Source organism: Dromiciops gliroides, chromosome 3 (assembly GCF_019393635.1).
Source record: "Dromiciops gliroides isolate mDroGli1 chromosome 3, mDroGli1.pri, whole genome shotgun sequence".
NCBI lineage: Eukaryota > Metazoa > Chordata > Mammalia > Microbiotheria > Microbiotheriidae > Dromiciops > Dromiciops gliroides.
The window spans coordinates 283874356-283901406 of record NC_057863.1 but is presented as its reverse complement, the minus strand read 5'-3'; positions in this window follow the sequence as shown (position 1 = coordinate 283901406).

Genomic DNA, 27051 nt, shown 5'->3' with positions numbered 1-27051 from the left:
GCCAATTATTTGATCCTCAATATATTTTTAAAAATACAGTTCACATTTTAGAGCACTGTGGAGAAGTTATGGAAAGGGAAATTCAAAAGGTACAGTAGCAGTGAAAAGGGGGAAAAAACATATATTTAAGGTCTTTTTCCTGCAGTTGTTATTTTGAACCCAACAACCTACAATGACATTGCTCCAGTTGAGAGCCCTTAGCCATTATCCTGTGAAGCAATCCTTGTAGATGCCCTGTTTATGAATTGCTCCCTTAAAAGTTACCTACCTTCACATCAACTGAAGACCCTGTAAAGAAAGTTCTTCCCTCCAAAGTCCTTAGTACTATTAAATGGTTCAGCATCAGAAACTGATATGACTTTTTTTCAGTATAAATAGCATTAAAAAAGACACATTAACATCTGCTTTACTACTGCACCATAAGGACCATGGGACATTTCCATATTACTAGCTGAAGCTTTCATGTGTGTTGTCTCTCCTATTAGAATGTGCGCTCCTTAAGAACAAGAACTATTGTCCTTTTCCATTCAAGTGCCCTGATATTCTAGAAGCAGAAGCTAAAATAGAAAATTTAAAGAATCCACCGATCACCTCCTGAAAGAGGTCCCAAAAGGAAAACCTCCAGGAATATTATAGCCAAATTCCAGAACTCCCAGGTCAAGGAGAAAATACTACAGGCAGCTAGAAAAAAGGAATTCAAATACTGTGGAGCTCCAATAAGGATAAAGCAAGATCTAGCAGCTTCTACATAAAGGGACTGGAGGGCATGGAATATGATATTCCAGAGGGCAAAGGAGCTGGGACTCCAGCCAAAAATCACATACCCTGCAAAACTAAGCATAATCTTTCAGAGGCAAAAATGGAATTTCAAAGAAAAAGAGGACTTTCAGGCATTTGCTATGAAAAGACTTGAACTGAAAAGAAAATTTGACTTTCAAATACAAGATCCTGGAGAAGCATAAAAAGGTAATCAGGAAAAAGACTTCATGAGGGACATTAAAGGATCAAACTGTTTATATTCCTACATGGGAAGATAATACTTCTAACTCATAAGAACTATCTCAGTAAGGAATTCACAGAGGACACAGGTCTGAACTGAATATGAAGGGATGATATCTGTAAAGCATTTGTTTTGTTCTTTGTGGGTCAGACAGTGTGGGGTGTCTTATGTTTGGGTTCAGATTTGGGCTTGGGGCCTTCTGGGTCCAGGGCTGGTGCATTGTCTACTATGCCACCTAACTAACCCATGATGACATCATTAAAATAGGGTTGAGGTGTAGGAGGAATAGACTGGGGAAGGGGGGAGAGGAGAGATAGTCTGGGGAGACATAGTTCACATGAAGGAAACAAGAAAAAAGCTCATGGAGGGGAGGGGAAGAGGGGGAAGGAATTGGGGAGTGAGTGAACCTTAATATCATCAGAATTGGCTCAACAAAGGACTAACATACATACTCAAGTAGGTATAGTAATATATTTTTGCCCTGAGGGAGGGGAGGGAGATAAGGGGGGTGATGTGGAGAGGGGAAGGAGTGAAGGGAAGATTGGGGAGAGAGCAGTAAAAAGCAAAATACTTTCAAGGAAGAAGAAAATGTTCTGCATTACTGCCCAAGTATGACATGCTGAATTGCTTGATTTCATAGGGAGAGTTGAGGAGGGAGGGAGGAAGAAAATTGAGAACACTGAATTATCTCAAAGACCTTAATCTTATCAGAGTGGGTTCATGGAGCGAATAACATTCACACCCAATTGGGAGGAATAATCTATTTAACCCTACAGGAAAGTATGAGGCTAAGAGGATATGGAAGGAAGGGTTAAAAAAAAGGGAATGCAGAGTGGGGGAGGGGACAGTTAGAAATAAAACACTTTTGAGGAGGAATAGATTAAAAGAAGATAGAAAATAGAGTAAATATCATGGGAAGGGAATAGGATGGAGGGAAATCATTATGATGATTGGTTATAATGGCAAAAGGTATGGTACCTACCTAGGTGGGCTATTATGAAGAAAATTTTCTGTCAAGTTTAAGGTACTATATACAGGTTATGATGAACAGGATACTGTCAGAAAAACCTGGAAAGAACTACATGAACTAAAGCAGAGTGAAATGTATTGTATACAAAATAACAGCAAGAGTGTAAGATGATCTACTGGGAAGCATGTGGTAATTTTCAGCAAGGCAATGATCCAATATAACTCTGAAGGACTTATGAAAATGGCAACCCATCTACAGAGAAAGAACTGATAGCATCTGAAAACAGATGGAAACACATTTTTTTCCCATTTTATTATCTCCTCTTTGACAATTCCTCAATCTGAAGTTTTGGAGTTTTTTGATTGTTTTCTCTCACAACCTAGCTAATGTCGGAATGTTTTCCATAACTACTTATGTATAACTTATTTTGAAATGCTTGAATTCTAGGGTGTGTGTGTGTGGGGGGGGGGGAATGGAGGAAGAAGAGAAGGTGGAAAACAAAGTTTTTTTTTTTAATTGATGTTAAAATCTGTTTTTACATATATTTTGGAAAATAAAATTCTATTTAACAAAAAAAAAGAGATTTATTCAAAGACAGTTGATATTACTCTTAAGAATAGTCAAAATGTTAAAGTGTTCCAAATGGTTTAGCTTAAACCTGTGCCTAAGACTTTTAGAAGATCTTATCTAGGAAATGCATGAATATTTGGAATCTGTAACATGAATTAGAAATAGAAATATAGTTGCCCCTTTTTGCTCTATAACTCTTAATGGAGGAGATAAAAGGAAAATGACTAAGTTCATTATCAAGTCAAGGAAGAGAATGAATGCAGAGTAAAGATCAAATGACAGATATGTATCCTTGACCTATCCCACTTGAATGACATAATGCCAAGAAATCCCCAAATTGTAAGAGATAGAGAGGGCAGTTTCACTTGCTCAATAAACAAGGAATTCCTTCCTCTCTTCTTGTGTATATCTAATATATTCCCTTTGTCTATTTTTATTTATGATTAACATTTCTTGAAGTACTTCAAAGATTGTCTCCCACTGTCAACATTGAGAACTATGTGTAAAGGTCATCATCAAATTAATTACAATCAATTCATTTTGTCTCATTTGACTCTACAGTGTTGTCAGTGATTTTATTTTTTATACCCAAGAATACAGGAAAGTATTCTGAGCAATAACATCACCTGATAAATGATAGTAATGATGACTGATGGTGTTGAAATAGAGCTTTATTTATTCAATAAGGACATATTTAGCTAGAAAAGAGAAAGCCAAGATAAAGAACATGGGCCATAGAATTACAATGCCACATCCCATGACATGGTTATGGGAAGCCTAACAGCTAACAGCAGCTGTCAGGCCGGGGAAAGGCTTGTGTTTGACTATATTCCAAAGTAGGCAGCTGCTCTCAGCATGTGGGAAGGAACAAGAATGCCAGAACTAGGAGAGGAAATAAAATCCATAGTATTGAACAAAAGTTAAAATCAGGAACTCTTGTGAAAGATGCCAAACTGGAAGAACAGCTCAAAGAAAGATGTTTGGAGAAACTAGAGCCAGTTTGAAAGGGGAGACTGAGGAGTTAAGATCAGGCCAAGTGGAGGCAAAGGGCCTATTAGCAGTACCAAGGCAGCAGAATACTTGAGCTGTGGAAGTAAGAAGGCAGCAGCTGCTGCCAGTAGCTCGAAGAATGGCATCAGTCTTTCTCCTCCTCTTTGCATCCCTAAGCAGCTTTTCAAAAACAGAGACAACCTAGGCCTCTAAATGGGGTTTCCTAAACTAGACCCTGTATTGTAGCTTTGAAAATTGATTGTGTTTTAAGCAGTATGAATAAGAGATCCAGGTAAAGTATCTCTGTATCAAGGCAGTACAGCTCTGGAGAAACTGGTTACTTTTTAATTTTCCTGGTTTTGAATGTAGTTTAATTTCTAAAGCACAGAATGCACCAAAGGTCTAGGCAGCAATGTCTCTCTGTCAAAGCCTTAAACAGACTTATCCTTAATAACATTTATTTATTTGTTTGTTTGTTTATTTATTCATTGATTTATCTACCTACCTACCTATGTATCTATGTATCTATGTATCTATGTATGTATGTATCTATCTGCCTATCTATCTATCTAAGTATTTTTGCAGGACAATGAGGGTTAAGTGACTTGTCACACAGCTAGTAAAGTGTCAAGTTTCTGAGGCTATATTTGAACTCAGGTCCTCCTGAATCCAGGGCCGGTGCTTTATCCACTGTGCCACATAGCTGCCGCTCAATAATACTTTCTTCTCTATTTTCTCAAATATGAGTCTCTCAGGTTATAAGAACTCTAGGGTAAATGGCTGTGGAAAACTGACAAAGTCAAAAACAAGTCAAAGTAAAAAAAATGAGAAAAATGAGAAAAATATTAATGTGAGATATGAAAATATCACAGGGAAATGATAGGCTGATTTGCTATCCATATGTCAGTATGAATTTATATTAAATGCAAGCCAGTAGATGCTAACATGCTCACTCTTGCCCTTAAAGGGATTTGCTTATCAAATGCTAGACAGAGAACAGTGACAACAGCCCACAGTTTAAAGATATCTTTAAATGCTTATAATGATGTAATCTTTTTTCCACAGGTAGATGTGTCACCTCTCAGAATGTCACTTTTTCTTATATTTAATCTTATCATACTGAGGTGATCCCAAGGTATGTGTGAATATTTTTTATTAATAAAACAGCAGTCTTTCTCCTTAACTTGGCCATATCCCCAACATAGATCACTAGCTTATATGTATGTATAAAACTATATGTATGTAACTAGAAACTGCCTTTTCCAATAGTAGTTGATTATATCTATACATATATAGATAGATAGATGTGTATAGATATACACATATAATTAATGAGTAACATCAATAATAAAGCAAAGATATAGACAGTTATTTTCATTATTTTAGCTAAAGTTTAAGGTCAAGTAGTATCCTAGATCAATTAATAAACAAAGAAACAAAAGGACCTGGCCATAAAAAACTACTATAGTGATAGAAAAGTTCAAGACAATAACTCAGAAGACAATGACTTTAAAACATCCACAATCAAACCTTCAAAGATAAATACAGGTTAGATATAAGCCAAAGGAGAATTCATAGAAGAGGTAAAGCAAGAGATAAAAACAACAACAACAAAAATATTAAAAATCAAGAGTGGTGGAGAATAAATTTGGAAAAGAAATGAAAGCCACATAAGACAATAATGGAAAGCAATTAACAGCTTTATTAAAAAATACTGAAGGAAATATTTCTTTAAAAATCAGAACTGGGCAAATGGTAAAAGAGCCCTAAACCTTTACCAAAGAAAATAGCTCTTGAAAATTAGAAATGGTCAGTTGGATGAATATGATTTAATGAAAAATCAAGAAATAATAAAAAACAAAAAACTGAGAAAAGAGAAGAAAATATAAAATACTTCACAGAAAAAACAATTCACCTAAAAAACTTTGAGGCAAATAACGTAAATATTATTGGACTACATGAAAGTCATGAACAACAACAACAAAAAGAACAGTCAACACATTTAAGAAAAAATAAAGAAAAACATCCCATATATCTTACAAGCAGAGGCCAAAGTTGCAATTCAAATAATTCACCAGTCACTTCATGAAAGATATATTAAAATGAAAACTTCCAAAGATATTATAGGCAAAATTCAGAACTCCCAGGTAAAGGAGAAAATACTGAAAGCAGCCAAAAAGAAATACCTCAAATTAGCACAGGACCACAGATGTGAGCACACAAGCTTTAGGAGTTATTACCATAAAAGAAATGGGGGGTTTGGAATATCATATTCTGGGAAGGCAAATAAACTAGAGTTACAGAAGACTCATTTACACTACTATTTAAAAAGACGATCTATGTAAGCCTTTAAAGACAATATCATTGAACATTATACACAGTAACAGCAACATTGTGTGATGATCAACTGTGATATACTTGACTCTTCTCAGCAATACAATGGTGTAAGACAATTTCAAAAAACTCATGATAGAAAATGCTATCCACATCCAGAGAAAGAACTATGCAGAATGAATGCATATTGAAGCATACTATGTTTACTTTTTTTTTTCTTTTTCATGTTTTTTCTTGTTCTGATTTTTGTTTCACAACATGATTTCTATGGACATGTTTAGCATGATTGTACATATATGACATATCTGATTGCTTGCTGTCTTGGGAAGCATGAGGGAAGGAAGGGAGGGAGAGCAAAAAAAGGAACCCAAAATCTTATAATAATGAAGGTTGGGCCAGCCAGGTGGCACAGAGGATAAAGTACTGGCCCTGGATTCAGGAGGACCTGAGTTCAAATCCAGCCTCAGACACTTGACATGTACTAGCTGTGTCACCCTGGGCAAGTCCCTTAACCCTCATTACCCTGCAAAAAAGAATTAAAAATTAATAAAATTAAAAATTATACATATGTGTATGTGTATATATATATATATATGCTCAAGAATGTTGAAAACTATCTTTACATAAAAGGTGTATGTAGACAAAGGACATGATGGGCATGAGTCTATTATGTTGTGATTATCTCAAAAGAAGAATGGAATGGTAAAGACAGATATTCTGAGAGAAAAGGGAAGGGAGGAGAAAAATGAGGAAATTTATCTCATAAATGACACAGAAAAATAATTTATACAATGGAGAGGAAAGGGGGGAGCAGGCTATGATTAAAACTCATTTTCACTGGATTGGTTCATGGAAGGAATACTATATGTATACACAATTGAATACAAAAGTTCATATTATTCAATAGAAATATAAGAAAGGGACTAAAAGAAAGATAGGGGTTAAGAGAGGAGGTACCATTAGAAAAAAAAAACAGATTCTTCATAAGGGGGCAGGACAAAAATGGAAAGGATAAATATAAGAGAATATAATGATAGGAAATACAGAGTTAGCAATTATATCTGTAAAAGTGAAAGAGATGACCTCACCCACAAAACAGAAAAAGATAGCAGAATGCATTAGACACCATAATCCAACAACAGGTTTTTAAAAAGAGACACATTTGAGAAACAAAGACATGTAGATTTAAAATAATGGACTGATGCAGAATCTATCATGCTTTAGCTGAAGGGAAAAAAGCATGAATAGTAATCACAATCTCATAAAAACAAAAACAAAAATAGACTTAATTAAAAGAGATAATCAGGAAAACTATATTTTTCCAAAAGATACCATAGATAATGAATTAATATCAATGCTAAAAATATATGCAACAAATGGCAAAATAGTGAAATTCTTAAAGGAAAATTTTAATGAGTCACAGGAGGAAATAGTAAGACTATCCTAGTGAAAATGACAGTTTACCATTCTCAGACCTTAATAAATATAAACATCAAATAAACAATAAATAAAGGAGATGAATAGAATTTGAGAAAGATTAGGTATGATAAGCTTCTAGAGAATACTGAAAAGGACTGAAAGGAATATACCTATTTCTCAGCTAGATATAGCACTTTCACAAAAAATTTGACCATGTATTAGTGTATAAAAACCTTATAAATACACCATACAGGAATAAAAATTACCTTCAATAATAGGTCTGTGAATAATATATTGAAATTAATTGGAAACTAAATAGCCAAGTCTTAAAGAATGAATGAGCCAAAGAATAAATCATAGAAACAATCATTGGTTTCAGATGACAACAATGAGACAAAATACCAACATCTATGGGATGCATCAGAAGTACTCAAACAAAACAATTATGTTAATTAAAAGGAAAAAAAAGAGTAGACCAATGGAATTGTGTATGTAACAAAAAAGAGAAGCAAATCCACACACTATGAAACAACAGATTAAAAATCCCCAATTAAATAACAAAATAAAAATGCTCAAAATCAAGAGATGTTAATAAAATTAAAATTACAAAGTAAACTAATAAATAAAACTTGGAGCTGTTTTTATGAAAATGAAAAATATATAAATTATTGGCTCATTCATTTTAAAAAGAGAGAAGGAATACAATTTACAGATATCAAAAATGAAAAGGGTGAATGAACTACCAATAATATGGAGTTAAAAGAATTATTAGGAGCTGTTTTTCCCAACTATGTTCTAATAAAACTTATAATCTAAAGGAAATGGATGCCTATTTACTAGAAACCATCAGAATAAATGGAGCTTTTGTTAAAATGACAAGTTGGACATATGTAAAAGCAAGGACAAGCATTAGTTTGATATGATAAACTAGAAGCATTCTCAATAAGATCAAGGATGAAGTAAGGATGTCCATTACCACCATCATTATTCAATTTAAATAGAATGCTTCAAAGGGCATTGACTTACTTTTCACTTGAATTTTTCAACAAGAGCCTGGTTAGGAAGGCCTCAGCAGAGAGACACTCAATTAGTGTCACCTGGAACTAAGCTTACAGTCTGGTGAGAGGGCTGGTTTATGCTGGTGCTGAGGCAAAACTTGAGTTTCGCACCCCTGCTGGGAACTAGGAGGTAGGCTTGATTAGCAATGGCCCAGGTGGGGTAGGAGCACAGGCTTGTCAGAGCTGACAAGGAGGGATTAACACCCACACCCCATTAGGTGCAATAATATATTTAATCTGGGCAGTAAATGAGCCTAACAAACACTCATCAGGATTGGCTCAAGGAAGGCATAATTTATATACTCAATTGGGTGGAGTAATCTATCTAACCCTGCAGGGAAATAGGAGGGAAAGGGGATAAAGAGAGAAGGGTAAAAAAAAGAAGGGCATATTGGGGGAGGGGACAGACAAAAGCAAATCACTTTTGAAGAGGGATACTATGAAAGAAGACAGATAATAGAGTAAATATAACTTGGAAGGGAGTAGGATGGAGGGAAACAACAATAGTAATCATGAAAAAGAGAAAAGGGGGGGGAAATTGTACAAAAAATATTTATAGCAATTCTTTGTGGTGGCTAAGAATTCGGAATCAAGGTAATGTCCAACAATTGAGGAAAGAAAGAAGAAGCTGTGGTATATGATTGTGGTGGAATGGGATTGTGTTATAGGAAATGACAAATAGGATGATACCAGAAAAACCTGGAAAGACTCATATGAACTGATACATAGTGAAGTGAGCAGAACTGGGAGGACATTGTACATAGGGACAGCAATATTGTTCTATGAGCAATTGTGAATGACTTAACTACTCTCCGCAATACAATGATCTAAGACAATCCCAAGGGTCTAATGACAAAGCATACTATCCACTCCAATAGAAAGAACTGATAAAAAGGGCACTTTTGGATTGAACATATATAACCTATACGTGGTTGGTTGCTGTCTTGTGGAGGGGGGAGGAAAGGGAGGGGAGGGTGAAAAATTTGGAACTCTAAATCTTATGAAAATGAATGTTGAAAAGTACCCTTATATGTATCTGGAAAAATAAAATAAAATAAATGTTTGTTGCAAAGAAATTAGAAAAAATTAAAAAACAAAACAAAACAAAAAAACAAAACAAACAAAAAAAACCAAGAGTCTCATCAATTACTTGCTGAAGATATTATTGAACAGTTAGCAAGCCAAGCCAGTGTGGTAAGAGGAATGTGTATTGATTTGATGTCAGAACATCTGAATTTAAATCTCAACTTGGTTTATTACCTGTGTGACCTAGATCTTGAGTAGTTTATGACTTCTCTGGGCTGAAATTGCATTGTATATAAAATTAGACATATGACATTGACGATCTCCAAGATCCCTTGCAGCTCCAGTTCTTGGTCCTGGTATGGCCTTTGAATCAAGATTTTGGTGGATGTTTGACCAAATGATCTCTGAGATCCCTTCTAATCTAAGTTTATGGTAATACACATCTATCATTTTCTCACCACTTTTCACTTTCTAGGTTTCTCCATTATGTCGCAGAAAATCTTCACCCTGGAAGATCACTTCAGTCCTACTCCTCATATCTTGAAAGTGCTTTCTTCTTGTGAAGCCCTTCTCTCTAATTATATAGTTCCTTCCAGAGCCTCCAGTTAGGAAGGGACCTTGGCTAGCCATCTCCTCATTTCTCACCAGGCTGCACTCTGAATTTCATTCCTCAAAGCCCCCTTTAAACTTCCTTTTATATATCATCTTCTCTCATTAGACTACTAGTTCCTTGAGGGCAGATTCTGACTTTCTATTTGTATTTGTGTTTCTGGTGATTATTACAGCTCCTAGAACATAGTAAGCACTCAACAAATAATTGTTGACTCACTGACATTTGATCCATGTTAAAATGTGTTATGATGAACAAAATGTAGAAGGTTTACATTTGTTGTTGATGATGATGATGATTCATTTCCAGTCATGTATGACTCACTGAGCCCCCATGTGTTGGGTTCTTAGAAAGATTAAAGGTCTGTTATTTCCTTCTTCAGTTCATTTTATAGATGAGGAAAATGAGGCAAATTGGGTTAAGTGACTTGTGCTACATTTTTTTTTACTATAGCTAAAATCTGCTTATTTAATAAGTATTCAGTATTCAAGCTAAAATCAAAGAACATAATAAAAAATATTAGTATCCAGCACTACTTTATCTTAACCTTTTCTGTTTCACATATCCTTTTGGAAGTCTATAGGAATATATGCATACCTTCTATAAGGGCCAAAATTTAATATATAAAGTGTTAATTGGGTAACGCGATGAAATATTGGGGTCCTGGAAATATGAGGGACCTTTAGGTTCAAAGCTCCCTCCCCTCTGAACTGCCCTTTTAGATATTTCTCCTAGGCCAAAAAGAAAGGAGCCTTACAGTTTCTTTTCCACGAAAGGATCAGATTTTATTACTTGTGAATTAATTGAACAATAAAGGTGAAATAAATAAAAAATCAAAATTAAGGAAATAGGGAAAAAGATATACTGTTAAATCCTTTTAACTCTAACCTAAAAGCTATACAATTTCCACATCATTTCGAATTGAGCTAATTCAAAGGAATGCAGGCTGTTCTGTGTTCACTCACCAAAAGCTGGAATGTCTACAGTTTCTCGCACCACTGGAAAAGACAGAAGCCAGAGAGAGAGAGAGAGAGAGAGAGAGAGAGAGAGAGAGAGAGAGAGAGAGAGAGAGCTAGAGTTACAGAAGTGCCTCTGCCTCCTCTCAGGGAGCATTCAATCTTACTCCCCCAAAAGGGGAGGTCCTTCAAAAACTGCCTATGGAGATTTCTCCTTCTGACCTCAGTAGCATACGTAACTTCAGGATGGGCCAGTTGTAGCCCCTCCCAAATGAGTCAGCTAAAATTCCAGTATTTTTTTACCACAGATAATTTTTACCACAGTTCTAAAATATATTAAGATGGGGCAGCTAGGTGACGTAGTGGATAAAGCACTGGCCCTGGATTCAGGAGGACCCGAGTTCAAATGTGGCCTCAGACATTTGACACTTACTCACTGTGTGACCCTGGGCAAGTCATTTAATGCTAATTGCCTCACCAAAAATAAAAATTAAATTAAAAAAAATAAAATGTATTAAGATGCATAAAATAAAATATATACTTTGCAAAGGAAACTATATTGAAATGCAATTATCACAATATAGTTTAAAAATTTCAAAATGCAAGTTAAGAATCCCTGCTCCAAATCTTCAGTTCTTTATTTTCTCCAATATATGATGAGCAATTTCTTCCTCAAAGTGCCCTTAAACATATTAATCAAAACCATTTTCTAATTTCTAGTGAGAAACAAAGCTTATTGTGATTATATTCTTTGACACATTATTCATTCCAATAAGAAACATTTACTAGCTGTTCCACATATAAATTTTTTTTTAACCTCTGTGGGTAGTGACCCTTCAAATCTGGAATACATTCCATCCTTACCTCCACTTGTAAGTAGCCTTAGCTCACTTGCAACACAGTTCACTTCACCACTTATATTTTTACTAATTCTGCCTTTTCTCTGTTTTTAAAATTATTTATCTATTTGCTCTATTAATCTTTCTCTGTTTCTTTGTGTGTCTATGCATTTATGTATGTGTTTAAATATTATTTTATAATTTGTACATGCACCCCCCTTTAATAGAATAAAAATGAACTCTTTCATTTTTGCCTTTTATCTCCAGTACATTGAATATAGTAAGTGATTACTATATATTACTTGAAGTAAGTTTGATTGATGATGTGGACCATCATTTAGTTGAGTGATCCCCAAAACTCAGAGAAGTATTCTTTGTCAGTCCTTAGTATCACCATAGAGAGGGGGTGACTTGACCCCATATGGTCAATGGTGGGAATATAGTTTATGCCCCACATTCAGTGCAATAGATTAGGCTGGATTAGATAAAAACTTTTATTAAATTCATACTCTTTGTGAGGTTCTGTATTAAGCACTGGAAATGCAAAATATAAGCACAAAAAATGACAGTCTCTTCCCTCAAAGATTTTACCTTCTATTGGGAGGAGATAACACATAAAAGGGAGATGTGAAGTGGGAATAAAGGGAAAAGTGGAAAATTAGAAGTTAGCTATAGGAATAAACTCATTTCTAATATAAGAAGGCTAAAGCATACCCTGTGGTGGTAGAGGCCGAGATGAGTTAGAAGTGAGCATGACTAGAATGGGTATTTCCACAGCTAGAAATGGCAAGTGTTCAACCTTATCTTCAATACAACCAAACTGACTTTTGTCCCCCAAGTGTAAACCCACTTCATCTAAGAAAATACTCAATAGAACCTAGTTTCTTCCTGATACAGGTTCCTCATGAAAGTTATCAATTCACCAATCAACAAGTATTTATTTAGTGTTTAGTATGTACTAGACACTCTACCATTCCCTGGGGATACAAATAAAAAGAATAAATTGTAACAGACTAAGTAGTAAGTAAAAACTTTTAGGTCAGGCAGCTAGGTTGCACAGTAGATAGAGTCCTGGGCTTGGAATCAGAAATACTCATCTTCATGAGTTTAAAGCTGACCTCACACAATTACTATCTGTGTGGCATGGAACAAGACACTTAACCCCATTTGCCTAAGTTTCTCCATCTGTAAAATGAGCTGGAGAAGGAAATGGCAAACCACTCCAGTATTTTTGTGAAGAAAAACCCTAAACAAGGTAATGAAGAATTGAACATGGGTGAAACAATTCAACAATAACAGAAATTGTTCGGGTACCATAGGAGGAATTCACAACCTGTTTCTTCTGATCACTTAGTAGCTTGAGCAAGTGTCTTGTGGATTGTTACAGACTGTCCTATTTATGACTCTGCTCTGGGGTTAATGACCAGTAAGTGAGAGCCCTAAATGTCCCCTTTTAATTTTGGGTGTAACAAATGAAGTCATGCAGGACAAAGAGGTATGAATAGACTGTGAGCTGAACCTCAGCTATCATCATGTATTTTTCCTTTAAAACCCACCTGTCTTCCAAACACCCTTCTTACTGTCATTGTTCAGGTCATCACTATTCTTCAAGTCACCCTGGTTTTCATAGTCTCATTGTTGGCTTCGACTTTTCCCTTTCCACATATCATGTCTACATATCCAATAAGTTTCAAACTTTGTCAGTTTACCCCCACATCTCTTATATTTATCCTCTTCTTTCTACTGACACAGAAACTACTCTAGTCCTGGGTATCTTTCATCATGTCTCACCTGGACTATTACAATAGCTTCATAACTAGTTTCCCTAATATAAGTCTCTCCTATGCAATCAATCTTCCACAGAATTGCCAAAATGATTTTCATAAAGTACAAGTCTAAGTATATTATTAAGCTATTCAATAATCTTCAGTGACTCCATATCTCTAAGAAAATTTTTTTCAATTTTATTTCATCATCTACAAATATCTATTTTGGTGAGTTTTATAATATATGTAATTAATGATTAAAATAGTACATACAAATAATTTATAGACAAGTACATATACACACATTGGAAGTTTATGTTCAAAAATGTCTTGCAATGTTTTACTGGCAAGAGTGCAGAATTAACAAGAAAATACTTTAGCCCATTAGATTGTAAGCTCCTTGAGGGCACAAGTCTTTTGTCGATTTTAATATCTTAATATCACCAGCACTTGGCACAAAAACTGGAACACAGTAAGCACTTAATAAGTCTTGATTGATTGATTGCTTGTTATGCCACTACAAGTAATTTTCCTATAGCCATGATGCCAAATTTGGGATGATTTTCTGTGCACTTAGAAAAGAAGTTCATAGGATCTAAGAACTTCACTTTTCCTTAATCAGTGATAGATAACAAGGTGGTGGGGCATGGTGTTACATTTCTGTTGTGGTTTAACAATAATATCTGAAATTCATATAAGGTTTTAAGGTAATAAACTGTGGGATTGAATAGATAACTCACTAAATTCTAATTCTAGATTTTACACTAAACTGTTGAGGGAGTCTCTTAATTTCCCTACCCTAAATTTTCCATCTGGACATATGGTATGAATGCTTCAGTGTTCTTTAGCAATCTTGTGAATAGTTTACTGGGTATTTTCAATATATTTTGCAAATGTGAAACATGAAATACAAAATATCAGGAATAAAAATATAATTCTGTCTTCATGAACTATACACAAAATAAAGAATTAAAATATTTCAATTTAAACCAAGAATATTTCATTCAATTCCTTGAATAAAAACTAAAAATAAATTATAATTCTCTCTGCCTGTCTCTCTGTCTCTGTCTCTGTCCCTCCCTCCCTCTCTGTCCCTCTCCATCTCTCTCTATGTCTCTTTGTCTCTGTCTCTGTCTGTGTGTGTCTTTCTCCCTCTCCTTACAGTTCATGTTACTCTGTTACTATAAATGGAAGTGTAAAAATGGCTAACTTCTTACAGCACAATAGTATTCCATTGTATTCATATACCACAACTTGTCCAGCCATTCCCCAATTGATGGGCACCCCCTCAACTTCCAATTCCTTGCCACCATGTAAAGAGCAGCTATAAATATTTTTGTGCATGTGGGTCCCTTTCCTCCTTCCATGATCTCTTTGGGAAAAAGACCCAAAAGTGGTATTGCTGGGTCAAAGGGTATGCACAGCTTTATTGCCCTTTGGGCATAATTCCAAATTGCTCTCCAGAATGGTTGGATCAGTTCACAGCTCCACCAACAATGAATTAGTGTTCCAATTTTCCCACAGCTTCTCCAACATTTATTATTTTCTTTTTTTGTCATTTTAGCAAATCTGATAGATGTCAGGTGGTATGGGTGTAATTCTTTAAAGAGGAATTCCTAAGGACCCCTAATCCCCTATCCCAAACCCCCTACCCTATTTTCTCCACATCACCATGATATTTACTCTATTTTCTATCATCTTTTACCCTATTCCTCCTCAAAAGTGTTTTGCTTCTGACGGCCCTCTCCTCTGCTCTGGCTCCCTTCTTCCACCTTTCCCTCCTTATCCTCTTCCCCTCCTACTTTCCTGTAGGATTAAGTAAATTACTCCTCCCAATTGGGTATGTATGTTATTTCCTCCTTGAGCACACTCTGATGAGATTAAGGTCTTTGCACTAATTCTGTTTTCTAAATTTTCTTCCTCCCTCCATCTTCATCCCTCCCTATGAAATCAAACAATTTAATATGTCACACATGTGCAGTTCTGCAGAACATCTTCACCTTCCTTGAAAGTGTTTTGCTTGTTACTTAGCCCTCTCCCAATCTGCCCTTCCTTCCTTCCCCTCTCCCCCCCCACTATTATCTCTGTCCACTCCCACTTTCCCTCAGGGCAAAACATAATAGTATACCCACTTGAGTATGTATGTCAGTTGAGCCAATTCTTATGATAGTAAGGTTCACTCACTCCACCACTCCTTCCCCCTCTTCCCCTAGCTTTCATAAGCTCTTTCATGTTTCCTTTATGTGCGTTACCTCTCCCGAGTCCATCTCTCCCCTTCCCCCTCCCCCAGTGCATTCCTCCTAACCCTCAACCCTACTTTAAAAATGTCATCATGGGCTAGCTAGGTGGCACCATGGACAAAGCACCAGCCCTGCAACCAGGAGGCCCCGAGCCCAAATCCAGCCCCAGAGATAAGATACCCCACCTTGCCTGCCCTACTAAAAACAAGGATAAACAAAAAATATATGCTATACAGATATCATCCCTTCATATTCATTTCAGACCTATATCCTCAGTCTAAGTTTATTCCATTCAGTTACCCTAATACTGGGAAAGTTCTTATAAGTTTGAAGTATTATCTTCCCATGTAAATAAGTAAACAATTTAATCTTTTAATATCCCTCATGATTTCTTTTTCCTGTTTATCATTTTATGCTTCTCTAGGGTCTTGTTTTTGAAGGTCAAATTTTCTATTCAGTTCAGGTCTTTTCATCACAAATGTCTGAAAGTCCTCTTTTTCATTGAAGTCCATTTTTTTCCTCTGAAAGTTTATACTTAGTTTTTCTGGGTAGGGGGTTCTTGGCTATAGTCCCAGTTCCTTTACCCTCTGGATTATCATATTCCATACCCTCTGATCCTTGAATGTAGATGCTGCTAGATCTTATTTTATCCTTATTGTAGATGCACAGTATTTGAATTTCTTTGTTCTAGCTGCTTTTCATATTTTCTCCTTGACCTGGGAGCTCTGGAATTTGGCTATAATAATCCTAGGAGTTTTCCTTTGGGGATTTCTTTCAGGAGGTGATTGGTGGATTCTTTCAATTTCTAATTTACCTTCCATTTCTGGACTATCAGGGCAATTTTCCCTGTCAATTTCTTGGAAGATGCTGTCTAAACTCTTATTTTGGTCATGATTTTCAGGTACTCCAAAGATTTTCAAATTTTCTCTCCTGGATCTATTTTCCAGGTCAGCTGTTTTTCCAAGAAAATATTTCATATTGCCCTCTATTATTTTATTCAGTTGGATTTCCTTTACTGTGTCTTGGTTTCTCATAAAGTCACCAGCTTCCATTTGTTCTTGTTTCTTTTTTATCTCTTTTTAGATACTGAACTAGTATTGGTACTAGGTCAAAGAGTATACATGGCTTTATACCCTTTTGACCATAGTCCCAAATTTCTCTATAGAATGTTTGAATCAGTTTACAATTTAGAACTTCACCAAGAGTGCATTTATGTATCATTATCCCCGCATCCCCTACATTTGTCATTTTCCTCTGCTTTGTTATTACCCAATCCAATAGGTATGAGGCAGTACCCCAGAATCACTTTGACCCACATCACCAATCAGTAGTGATTTAGAACATTTGTTTTGCATTTCGTTATAGGTAGCTTTGATTATTTCATTTGAAAACTTCATATCTTTTGATCATCTATCAATTGGGGAATGGCTTTTATTTTAACAAATTTGACTCAATTATCTGTGTGTTTGAAAAATGAGGTCTATGAGACAGACTTTCTTCAAATTATTTTCACAATTACTAATGCTAACTGTATTTCCTTCCAACCTATTCCCTTCCCATGACATTTATTATATTTTCTATCTTCTTTCACCCTGTCCCTCCTCAAAAGTGTTTTCCTTCTGACTGCCCCCTCCCTCAATCTGCCCTACCATCTATCACCGCCCCCCCCCCTTTTCCCTTTGACCTTTTACTTTCCTGCAGGGTAAGAAAGATTACCATACCCAATTGAATGTGTATGTTATTCCCTCTTTAGACAATTCTAATGAGATAAAAGGTTCACTCACTCCCCAGACCTCCCCATCTTCCCATCCAATGAATAAGCTTTTTCTTATGTCTTTTATATGAGATACATTACCCCACTCTACCTCTCCCTTTATCTTTCTTCCAGTGCATTCCTTTCAGGCCTTAATTTTATTTTTTAAAGATATCATCCCTTAATATTCAAATCAAACCTGTGCCCTCTGTCTATATATACTTCATCTAGCTGCCCTAATAATGAGAAAGTTCTTATCAATTACAAGTATAATCTTCCCATGTAGGAATGTAAAGAGCTTAACCTTTTAATATCCCTTATTATTTCTTTCTCCTGTTTACCTTTTTATGCTTCTCTAGGACCTTGTATTTGAAAGTCAAATTTTCTATTCAGCTCAGGACTTTTCATCAAGAATTCCTGAAAGTCCTCCCTTTGATTGGATTCCTATTTTTTCCCCTGAAGGACTGTATTCAGTTTTGCTGGGTAGGTGATTCTTGGTTGTAATTCAAGTTCTTTTGCCCTCTGTAATATCATATTCCAAGCTCTTGATTCCTTTATGTAGAATCTACTAGATCTTTTATTATCCTGACTGTACCTCCACAATACTTGAATTGTTTCTTTCGGGCTGGGTGCAATATTTTCTCCTTGACCTCAGAGCTCTAGAATTTCACTATAATATTCATGGAGGCTTTAATTTGGGGAATCTTTTTCAGGAGGTGATTGGTGGATTCTTTAAATGTCTATTTTACTTTCTGGTTCTAAAATATCAAGGCAATTTTCTCTGACAATTTCTTGGAAGATGATGTCTAGGCTCTTTTTTTGATCATGGCTTTTGGGTAGTCCATTAATATTCATATTATCTCTCCTGGATGTATTTTCCAAGTCAGTTCCAATGAGTTATTTCACATTGCATAGTATTTTAAAATTCTTTTTGTTTTGCTTTATTTTTTCTTGATTTCTCATAAAGTCATTTGGTTCCATTTTCTTAATCCTAAATTTTAAGCAATTATTTTCTTCAGAGTTTTTTTTAAACCTCCTTTTCCATTTGGCCAATTGAGTTTTTCAAGGCAATGTTTTCCTCATTGGCTTTTTGTACCTCTTTTACCATTTGGTCCAGTCTGTTTTTTAAAGTGTTATTTACCTCAGTATTTTTTGTGTCTACTTTCCAAAGCTGTTGACTTTTTTTTTTCCATGATTTTTCTTGCATCACTCCAATTTCTCTTTCCATTTTTTCCTCTACCTATCTTACTTTATTTTCAAAGTACTTTTTGATCACTGCTATGGTTTGAGACCAATTCACATTTTTCTTGGAAACCTTGGATGTAGGAGCTTCAACTTTGTATTCTTCTTCTGAAGGTATATTTTGATCTTCCTTGTCACCATAGAAACTTTCTAGAGTCAGCAATCTTTTTTTTCCTGTTTGCTCATTTTTTCAGCCTATTTCTTGATTTTAACTCTGTTAATATGGTACACTGTAACTTGGTCTAACCACTCTGAAAAGGAATTTTGAATTATGTATAGTGTAAGGGCTAAAATTCTAGCTATACTCTCTAAAATATATAATGAGTGGTCACCAATAAATTATAAGCTTTAGCAAGATTTAGACTTTTAAGCATTTATTAAGGAGAATAAGAATTTGGTAATGAGAGAGAGAAAGGCCTAGATTCTTCTATCTATTAAAGAGAGAGAGCATTGCTAGCTCCACTCTCTGCCAGAGTCCATATGAAAGAGAGTCAGAGCGCCAGGCTCCCCCTTCTTCCTCCCACAAGCAAACGTCACTTCCTGATGCCAAAGAAAAGATGCATGGTCTTGCCCTCAGAGACCTTCACCTCATGGTGGAGCTTTTCTACAGTAAGTCTCCAGCAGGTGGCATCATTCCAAATTGTTACAACAGGAAGGGACTAAAGTGCACATATAGTATGACACAATTATTCTACTACTATGCCTATACTACCAAAAAAAAAAAAAGTAAAAGATCTACATGGATGAAATCATCTATAACAAATCTCTTTCTAGTAAAAAACTTTGAACATTAGGAAATATATTCCCATTGGGAAATAGCTAAAAAAATAGTGTATATGAATATAATGTATAAAAAAATTACAAAATGGATAATTTCAGAAGAAATTGCAAAGAATATTCTGAACTAATTCCAAGAAAAGTAAGCAGAACTAAAATAATTTGTATCATAACATATATTATAGAAAATCTTGACTTATGTATATAAATATTCAAAATGGATTTATTAACAGACCCCATAATAAAAGTAACTTTAGGTAAATAAGGTATTTTATCCTATTTGCATGGAAAGTACACTGAGTCAAACTCTGAGCCCCTATAGCTTGGAGAGACATTGCCAGTGGTTAATGAGTTGGGTGCCAAATCAAATAGCATGAAGTTAAGTGGAAAGATAAGAGTTTGTCATTAGGATTTGTAATGTCAAGATCTTAAAGGTATTAAAATTACGAGTAATGGTGAGGTTTGTAATGTGACCATATTAATGTATGACTGAAATAACGTGAGGTTGAGAAGTCTGAAAAAATATTTGAGTAGGTTTTTAGAGGTCAATGCATCCTTGAGCAAATCATTTAACTACCCTGGGCTTGTTTTCACATTTTCAAAATGAGGAGCCAAACAAGATAATCTTTTAGTTCCATTATATCTTTGGCTATAGAACCCTATAAATGTGAATATTGAAATACTCAAGGAAAAATAATCATTTGTAGGGAGGAATCAGCATCCTTTTTGGTGCATAAGTCTTTTAGAAAGTAAGAAGAACAAAATGGTCAATAAATTACATTAAAATTAATAGGGAAAAGGTAGTAGGCCTCATAAACCTCAACAGAGGAATAGTTTGTTTCAGTTGGTGGCAGAAAAATTCACTGAAAATGGCTATGGTGGTAATCTCCAATTTGCCTCCGCTATTCTGCCTGCTTTCAATTCAATGGAACAAGATGCCCCTGTGCTAACACTCCATAATATCTCTACACCCCATTTCCTGCCTCCTTGTATGTTTTCCTTCCTAACATTAGATTGTCATCTAATCTGGGGGAACAAATTGTCTTTTTTATTGTGCCCCAAAGCAGCACAATGCCTGACACATAATAGGTGCTTAATGAATGTTTATTTGATTGTAATAGTGAGAAAGGAGTATTCTACCCTTCCTCCTGTCTCTAAGTTAAAGAGAATGGGAAAATTAATAGCTTCCAACAAAGAGAACCTTGGGAATATAATGCCTTCAGGGGGAAAATAGTCTCACTAGTAGGACAGTTTGAACGGAAAACAGGTTGGATAAAGAGTTGCAAAGGTAAATTGTATCCAGATTACACAGGTGCCTAAGTGCTAGGCAAATGACTCAAGTTTAATTTACTAGATGACTTCCACTTCATTTAGAAGTGACTGTAGATTTTTCACCAGAATATCAACAAATAATTCATTAAAAACATTATGCAGATAGTAACAGGAAAGATACATTAAAGTAGAAAAAGATTGGAGGCACAAATAGAAGTATATATGTTGTTATATTGTCCAAGTAAGTGAGATGCATTAAAGGCCTGAATTGAGAGTTGGCAATAAGAATAGAAAATAAAGGGGAGATCTGAGATTATTGTAGAGGTAATATTGATAAGATAAAGGAACTGACTGAATATATGTGATAAGAGATACATAAGAGCTAAAGATCCTGAGATTATGATTCCAGGAAATTCTGAGGAAAGCATTTCCATAAACTGAAACATTGGCAGTAGGGGGAGGGTTACATTTCTAGGCAAATATTATGAGTTTAATTGTGAAGATATTTAGAGGTATAAGAACATCTCATCAATTTGCTATGCCCTACCATCTGAGCAGTCACTATTCTTCACCATCTCACCATCCTTTATGCCCCACTATATCTTCAGATCTATCATTGTTAAAAAGACCTATTGAAACATTTTTTATTCTAGGTTTGAAATCTGGAGAAGCCCTGTGAATATTCCTCAGATGCATCAAGCTTTACCATTACCATATGCCATCCCAAAGCCACAAATTGACCTTATGATGTGAATGGGAAATACAGTGGACTGAAACAGACCTACAGTCTACTAAAGTTTCAGTTACCAACAGTTGTGGACCATCAACAATTCACTCTCTAAGCCTCAGACTCTACACACATAAAATTAGAGGTTTGGAATACATCATTTCTAGCTTTATGAATCAATGTCTATGAATTTTTCTGGCACGTGTGACAGCTTAAAATTATTGAAATAAAAATTTAATTATATTATACAGGAATGTTTTTATATAAAATGATACAAATTAGCATATATTTAGATGTAATGATATATGTTTTGGATTTTTTGATCAATCATTAGAGATTCTGGATACATTGTTGTCATGTTTTCTTTTCTTTCAGATTATAATATCTCTTAGTTATTAAGAAATCACCTATAGTGTTTATATATTATTTTGAAATATCTTCAGAAAATAATAATTTATATTTAGACAGGACTTTTATTTTATAAAATAGTTTATTTAATGTTCTGTGGTGGGTCATGCAAGTATTATTAGCCCGGCTTTGCAGTTCAAAGGTTCACATATTTATAGCCATAAGGGAAATTAGAAATTCTTTAATTCTACTTCTGGTATTATAGATGAAAAAACTGAGGCCCAAAGTATTTACTAGAATAAACTGCCTGAATTTTCATAGGTAAGGAAATGGAGGCACAGGGGATTAAGTGACTTTCTAAGAGCCATAGGCTTTTGTATCTCAGAGCTAGGCCTCTACCTCAGGTTTTGCAACGTTAAGAAGAGCTGTTTCTCTATTTAGCCACTAAAACTCAACTCAATCTAAAGATTCTGAAAGGAGACAAATAAGCCTGTGTCTTAGTATTTATATCTATTTTCTTTTTCAATATTATTACTTATATTCGACACTAATTGATTCCATGTCTATTATGTAAATGTACCACTGGTCTAAATTTTATCTGGTTAAAAAAAAATTGCAGACTTTATGTTTCTTAAGTCATATTGATTCTGAAATGTATGTGGAGGACATCAGGGGAGGGTTAACTCTTTTACAAAATGTGTACTGCACTGCTCAGAAAACATAATCAATCCCCTGGGGAAAGGACTATGGAAGAAGCATGCAAGCAAGGATATTTCAGAGTGGAGTTCTATTTTAAGCCATTTGACTGGCATTTGATTGATATCCCTAAGGCTAAAACTTTAATAATGCACCAGAACTAATAAAATTAAGATGAAATCAATCACATTCTAAAATTTGTTACATTCAACAATATACAATATTTTAAAGGCATTGTTTCGCAATATTCAGCACAATTTTTGTGTTTTCATATTTACATTACATGCCATATCAACCAACAGAATAATGAAAGCATTTTCAATGATTCACCTCAGCTAAAATATCATGGTAATGTCACCAGAGAAAATTCAAGCATAAAAATCTGCCAAATTCAATAAAATATGAAAAAAAGAAATTATGTAGAATCAGCAAAATGAAATTAATTTCTAAAAAACTTTTTTGGGGAAGCTTAGAAGAGGGGGATCAAGATATAATTGATACTCAAAAGCTCAGTATAGTTTGTTCCTCATCTGGCAGGTAATTCGGTGTTGAAAATTAAACATTCCTCTCCAAGTCTGAGATGAACACAAAATGGCAAGCATAGTATAGTCAAGACCAGTCTAGAAATTAAAATCACTTTATTGTGAGAAGTAGAGGGTGGGGGCAGCTAGGTGGTGCAGTGGATAAAACACTGGCCCTGGATTCAGGAGTTCCTGAGTTCAAATCCGGCCTCAGACACTTGACACTGGCCGTGTGACCCTGGGCAAGTCACTTAACCCCCATTGCCCTGCAAAAAACAAAACAAAAAAACAAACAAACAACAACAACAAAAAAGAGTTCAGGGAGTTTATGAACATGGGCAGAAAAAAAAATCAATTTGGGGGTGATTAGGTGGCACAGTGGATAAAGCACTGACCCTGGATTCAGGAGTTCCTGAGTTCAAATCCGGCTTTAGACACTTGACACTTACTAGCTGTGTGACTGTGGGCAAGTCACTTAACCCCCATTGCCCCACAAAAAAAAAAAATTGAAAAAATTGATGCTAAAGAAGTAGAGGGTGATGGAAATACATTTTAAACTTGTTTGGCTAGGTTGCCCCAATCCATAAACCTTTATAAGGAATTCTATGAAAGTTTAGTTTTGAGCAATGCTACCTTTTAAAACAGTCTTAAGGGGCAGCTAGATGGTGCAGTGGTTAAAGCACCAGCCCTGGATTCAGGAGTACCTGGGTTCAAATCCGGCCTCAAACACTTGACACTTACTAGCTGTGTGACCCTGGGCAAGTCACTTAACCCCCATTGCCTGAAAAAAAAAAATTAAAACAGTCATAATCTAACAATACCCCACCCCCCAGCCAAACAGACAATTATTTGGGAATATAGCATTTAAGAGAATATAAAAATCTATAACATTTCAATTACTCTGATAAATCATAGAGTACAAGCTTATATTTTCAGCAGTGATGTGCCCAAAAAGAAAAGGACTCTGAGCTTTTGAAAAGATCCTCAGTTCTCTTAATTGTGGTATAATAATTATCCAAAATAATTGCAAGTTGAGCAGCTAATTAATGACCTTATATAGTGATGATGGTTTAAGTGGAGTAGACAGAGGAAAGCCAAGGAATCAAGTGGTATAATTGAGATAATTAAATTCAATAAACATTTATTAAATACTTTCTATGTGCCAGGTTTTGTGCTAAGGGCTTGTGATATGAGAACAAAAAGCAAAGCAATACCTGTAATAATGGAACTTATGTTTGAGTCAACAAGAGGATTTCCTGGTACTGAAATAATTTAGCCACCTTTATCTATGCTACTATTTTAAAATATGAATATTGTCCTATACAGAAATATCACCCCTTATAGATGTTTAAAAAACATAAATACTAAATGGGCATATTATAAAATCCCCAGTAATATAGCAAAAATGGGGGTTTTTTACATGTATTTTACCTAAAAGGTATTTTAAATAAATAAAATAAAAAACAACAACACTGAATTCTCTCACAGCCATGACATGATGTTAAAGGAAAAAATTATTAATGAATATAAATTCAGAGATATGTATTTTAGTCTGTTTTCATGAGCAGGTTGGGAACCTGGACAGGCTGTTGACATATTATCTCATTTGTTTTTATTTATGATCTCCTGATTAATTATTAAGAATGCACCAATCTAGAGAGTTACCAAAAAAAAAAGACTCCATTTATTTAAATTGCAATATATTATCTGAGCTTAGAATCTAATAAAGATGATCTGTATTCCATACCTACCCTGTTCTGCATAATTATTTATGCCCTGCTGGCTTTTCATAGTGCAACACCACAGTCTACAGAGTTAGAGAGAGTAGCTCTGTCCCTTGCTTCATTTCCCCTTCCTGTTTATCACCTCTTAGATTGGGGATCACAAATTCATCCTGGATAGGTTTTCTATGGTTCTTTTTTAGGCTCTACTTTGGAGCCATCTATAATCAGGAACATAACAAATGTTCCTTGGGGTGGAGGCAGGATATGTCACTAATAGTCTTTTTTTTTTCTTTTTGGTGTCTTGGAAAGCACAGGCATTCTTTTCATCCAGCTCCAAATTCAAGAGAAAAAAAAATCATCTTGTGATATTTGTAGTATTTATAGCAGATGAGAGGTATGAGGTCAGAAGGAGAACTCTCCATAGGCAGTTTTGAAGGACCTCATCTTTTGGGGGAGGGAGATTGAATGCTCTCTGAGGGTAGAAGAGGAACTTCTAGAACACTCTCACACTCGCCGTTGGCTCCTTGGTCTTCTCAGTGATGTGGAGAAACTAGCAGATATCCCAGGTGTGCTAAATTTTAAAAACCCTGCATTCCTTTGAATTAGCTTAATTGGAAATGATCTGGGGATTGCATAGACTTAGAGTTAAGAGAATTTATCTGTATTTCTTTTTCCCTATTTCCTTATCTTTTATTTTAATTAATTTCACCTTTGTTGTTTGATTAATTCCCAAGTAATAAAATCTGATCCTTTTGTGGAAAAGAAGCTATAAGGCTACTTTCTTATTGGCCTGGGAGAAATATCTAAAAGGGCAGTTTGGGGGAGAGGGAGCTTTGAACCTAGAAGTCCCTCATTATTTCCAGGACCCCAGTATTTTGGTGAGTCACCCAATTAACACTCCATATATTAAATTTGGCCCCTGCAGTTAGCATTCAATAGGGTGTAGAGAGCTGGCTTTAAGGTCAAAAAGACCTAGGTTCAAGTCCATCCTACAGCTATGTAATCCTAGGCAAGTCACTTAACGTGAGTGGCTTTTCTTAGGCATATTACTAGGATTATCAATTGTAAGGAAGATGCCAACCCATGTTTGCTAAGAATTTATATACATATTTATGTGTATGTGTATGTATGTGTGTCTCTATATATGTATGTGTGTATATATATATATGTGTGTGTGTGTGTGTGTGTAGATATAAATATAAATCTATTGTAAGGTCTAAAATTCTAGCTCTGATATCTAAAATCTAATGAGTGGTTGCCTTAAATTAGAAGCTTTAGCAAGAGTTTAGCCTTTTCATTATTTATTAAAGTATTTTAGAAGTTAGTGGGGAGAGAGAGAGAGAGAGAGAGAGAGAGAGAGAGAGAGAGAGAGAGAGAGAGAGAGAACAGCTTTTGTCTAGCTAAAAGCCAGCATCCATCCTCCCAACAAGCCCCAAGTCTGGAACCAAAAAGACCTCGCTTCTCTCCCAGCTTTTCCCAGAAGCCTCTTGTGAGACAGGAAACAGGGCAATGCACACACGCAGATCCAACCTAATTGGCTGGTAGCTCTGATTGACATGACCCACAGGCAGCAGACATCACTTCCTGATGCCAATCTGACCTTTGAAACCTCCAGAGGTCACCTCACACTTTCTCCTCATGGTGGAGCTTCCCTGCAATATCTTTCTCAGCAGGTTGGTAGCACTCTGATTCTAACAATATAAAATCCAAGAGTTATACCAATGAAATCAAGGGTCTTATACATAGCTCTCTTCTTGCTAAAGGATAAAATGGTCATGTTTCTGCCAGTTAGGTGGCACAAAAGAAAGAACACTGAGCCTGAAGTCAGCAACACTTGAATTAAAATCTGAACTCAGGCATTTACTAGATCTGTGATCTTGGGCAAGTCACTTGACTTCTTTTTACCTCAGTTTCCTCAGTTGTAAAATGAGGATAATAAGAGGACCAACCTCACAAGTTTGTGATAAGGATCAATGAGACAATATTTGTAAAGTGATAGGATGGTGCATTGTACATAGTAGGTGTTGTGTTAACACGTGATTCACCCTTTTTCCATCTCATATAAAGTAACATAATAAACCTATTGAGCCTGATAATGATTTTTTTTCTTTTTATTTTTCCATACATTTATAATTTCTCCCTCTCATGACTCCATGGTTTGGACAACAATAAAAGAGGGAAAAAACCTTTTCATCATACACATTTATACTCCA